Genomic DNA, 4,144 nt, shown 5'->3' with positions numbered 1-4,144 from the left:
CTCCTATCAAGTCCCTTCCGCTGTCTCTCTCTTATCATAATCGCTCTGTCCCTTATCAGGAGGACCTCTGACCTTGAACCCTTGTGTCACCAGAGCAGAGCGCTCTCCGTAAGTATTTGTTCAGAGAAGTGTAGCGGAACAGGAGCCATACGAAGCTGGGAAGAGCAACGGAGCATGAGCATTGGAGGTTGGAAATCGGCCTCTCACACACACTGTTTCTAGTTTGTAACAGACACTCATTAAACACCACTGTCTTTCACGCAGCTGATCCTATTCCCTCCAACTACGGTGAAGTTGTATCCTCCCTGGCCATGGTCTCTCTACCGTGATAGTTCTCTCCCTGCTACCAGACTCCAAAGGAGAGAGGGCCTCAGGCTGGGGCTGGAGCCTCTCCTATACAATGATCAGTCTTAGTTTATCTTATATATTCTTTATGCCTTTAAATATGACCCAGGTGCTTGTGATTTTGAATATGTAACTTGAACCCCAGAGTCATAGGACTTTGAATTGCTCCTTGACATTTAATGCTGTTACAGGTTTCTCAAACATGTATCAAAACCTAACTCTTAATCTGTGTTCTTCCATCATCTAAAGCTGGCCCCCCTGTATCCATTCCCATGCCACCAATGTCATCACCTGCTGCTTCGTCCCAAGAGCTCCCTCAGGGAGGGGGTCAGAAGGCACAGCATCAATGACACAGACAGCAGGAGTCAGGTAACAGCAGACTCACTTATTCATCAATGGGGAGAGCCTGATATACCCTCCTCCCAGCACCCAGGCTGAGTCCAGATCCGGTGACATTGCGTGGTAGCCCCTCATTGACTAGGCACCATTAGGACCTCTGACAGCACCTGTTGCTAGGCCCTCAGGCAGACTCCAGCTTGGCTCATCTCTCGGCCTGGTAGGCCTTATCTTCCTACAATCACCTAAGCCAGGGAAGCCAGCCTTGCTTCTCCCATCCCCTCACTACGCATGTCTATGCCACTGACAACTGATGTCAGTCACTGTTCCCTCCTAAATAGCTTCAGCACTTCCATGCATGACCCCTGCAACCATCACTCACCAAAACGCCATCCTTTCCAGTCTAGACTTCCACAATGGATCTCCTCAGTGTCCATGCTTGCGGTCTTGTCTCCCTTCCATCCATTCCCCAATGAGCAGCCAAAGCAACCTTTGAAGGACACACAAAGTCGCACCAAACCATCTCGTCCATTGCTTAAAACCTTTCAGTGGCCAAGCAGTGGTGGAATACACCTTTATTCCCAGCACTTGGGTGACAGAGGTAGGTGAAGCTCTGTGAGTACTGAGGCTAGCCTGGTCTACATAGCAAGTTCCAGGACAGCCAAAGCTACACAGAGAAACCCTGTCTTGAAAAAAAAAAAAACAAGAAGAGGAGGAGGAAGAGGAGGAAGATGAAAAGGAAGGAAGGAAGGAAGAAAAGAAAAGAAACCTTTCCATGGCTGTTCTTTGTAATAGGGGAGAAAATCCAAATTCCTGGTTAGGTCCCAGACACACTGAACAGTCTAGCACTTACCTGCACTAAACTCACCTCTACCCACTCCACACTCCAGAACCAACCTCCTCCCCTTCTTTATTTTTCACACAAGCCAAGCTATGCCCCTCTGTGTGGGTCTCCTCTCTAGCTCCTCAGCTCCTTGAGCTCTCTGGATTTGCCAAGTCTCACCTCCACTATTAGTTAAGATTCTGCAGAGGATCACGATCAATAAACACATAAGGAGGGGTTTAATCAGCTGGCTTCTGAGGTTAGGGACACAGGAGTTCTGCAATGGCTACCTGTCAGATGGAATGTTGGGGAAATCAGTATGTTCAGGCCAAGATTCTGGAAGCTTCAGCACAAGGCGGGCCACGGTGCAGTCCTGATTGGAGGATGAAGACTTGGAGGCCCCCGGGGAGTCATCAGTGCTCATCTGCCTGCAAATGTTGGTGAATCTGGAGACGGATGCCCTTGAGCTGTGGCGGTCACAAAACAATGCATGTGCTCAGGAAGGGGTTGACAGCTGCATGAACTTGAGCTTCCCTCCAGGCCTCTAGTCTGTTTGGTGATTCTGTACTCAGTGACGGTCTTAGGCTTTCATTTTGCTGACTGACCCACATGCTCTTGGAATCACTGATGGTTTTTAGCAGCACTCTTACCCCCAAGGAAAAGTCATGAAACACAACGTAACCCCCTAACAAGAGTATTATCAAGACAAGGAGAAAGGGACAGATGTGATCAGGCCCGTGGAAGGACAAGTGTGAGAAAGAGGGCAGGGGAACATGGGACCCGACTTGTTGCCAGGTTGCACCTGCGCACACAGGACCACGTGGCTATTCCATAGATGCACATAGATCACATGGTCACGTCCCCGTGATTATGTGACAACGGAGCCATGGGGCATTGGTTATGGAGGACGTAGACCCAGAAATGACTAGGCGGAGATGACTAAGTATCCCACCAGGCATGCACGACCGTGGGGGCATGGTTGGGATTCCTAACTATCACTCTCAATGACACAGCAGAAGTAGGCTTGTTTGTCAGTTTTTCATTGCTGTGACAAAATACTTGAGGCAAACAACAACGTAAAGGGGGAAATGTTTGCTTTGGCTCTCTCTAATTCAGAGGTTTCAGCCATGGTCAGCTGCATCGTTGTTACATAAGCTGTTGGTGAGGCCCATGGCAAGAGGCTGTGGCAGAGAGTATGGTGGAGCAGAGTTGCTTACCTCCAGCCTGCCTAGAAGCAGAGAGAACAAGAGAAGATGTTGGCTTCAAGAAAGGTACATTCCTCGTGATGGACGTCTTCCCACATGGCTACCTGTCCTCCTTTTCACCATCTCCCAATAACACTACCAAAGCCTGAATCCAAGGACTAGAAAGATGATTCAGCAAAGTAGGTGCTGGACAAGGGTGAGAATCTCAGTTTGACCCCTGGCACTGGTGTTAAAAAAGCTGTCATGACCGTGCATGCTTGGCATGGCAGAAACAAGAAGATTCTGGGGCTGGCTGGCCAGGCTAGCTGAATTCGTAAGCTTAAAGGTCAGTAAGATGGAGACACAGGGACATTCACACACACACACACACACACACACACACACACACACACACACACACCAGGTCGGAGCCATCATAATGCAGCCATTTTCTAAGGTCTTATTTGCTGACAATCCACCTTTTGACAGGGGAGCCTTTAGGGCCCTTGTAGTGCGTTCCTGCTGAGCTCTTGGTCTGGTTCCAGAGAGCAGCACCTAGCTCTAATCCTTCCTTTGTTTAACCACACCTTTTGTTTCTCTTACCTTTTGTTTCTGTCATTGCCTATGAGAATCTTGTTTGAGAGTTGAGGATCAGAGAGACCCCCAGGGATCCAAGGCCTATGCAAAACTTGGTCCAGGAAACCTGGAAAACAGAGGTACCTGACAAATCAGATAATTTGCACTTGACACTTGGTCTCTGGGAGCTCCTTTTAGGATGCTTTGAAGGTATGGAAATTAACTGGCTAAACTGTAATAGAGAGTTAATATATATGCCCTTGATGTAGGGATAGTGCTTTAGTCCTTTAAGGCTGGATCCCCCTGTAGCCATGAAAGGCTAGATTCATTCTTAAGATGCCTCTGAGTCTTCATTCCATGGACCCACGTGAACACCCACACCCATGAAGTGACACACAGTTACAGGCCCTTTTGTATGCAAACATGGTAACAGTTCTTCACCTCTCTTCTAGGTGTCTCTCAGGTCAAGTTGACAACCAAAATCAATCATGACTCCTGTTGGGTCTCAAACTCAGGACAAGTGGCTGAGGTGTCTATTTAACATATCAAAGCGGACTCTGGCCTCCAGGCTCCTTCAGTCTCTACTCACAAGCACTCGCTACAGAGTCATCCTGGCTGACATACCCCGCCCCCATATCCCCAGTCCTTGGGCTTCTGGGTTCCTTTATATAACCTCAGGCATTTGTCTGTGCATCCTTTGGAGCTCTTGGTTGCATGCTTGCTCTCTGGCCTTCTTGGTCTCTTGGTCTCTGGGGGTTCCCAGGTACTCTATTTGCTCCCCCTCTCCACTCTTCTCCTCCTCTCTCGCTCCCCACCCCACCTCACGGCCCAGGTCAGTCTGGACTCTTCAGATGACTCTGGCTGTTTTCTCCCTCACATC

Source organism: Peromyscus leucopus, chromosome 16_21 (genome assembly GCF_004664715.2).
Source record: "Peromyscus leucopus breed LL Stock chromosome 16_21, UCI_PerLeu_2.1, whole genome shotgun sequence".
In the NCBI taxonomy this organism is placed as follows: Eukaryota; Metazoa; Chordata; class Mammalia; order Rodentia; family Cricetidae; genus Peromyscus; species Peromyscus leucopus.
The sequence above is the reverse complement of the archived record's forward strand: the minus strand, read 5'-3'. Positions refer to the sequence as shown.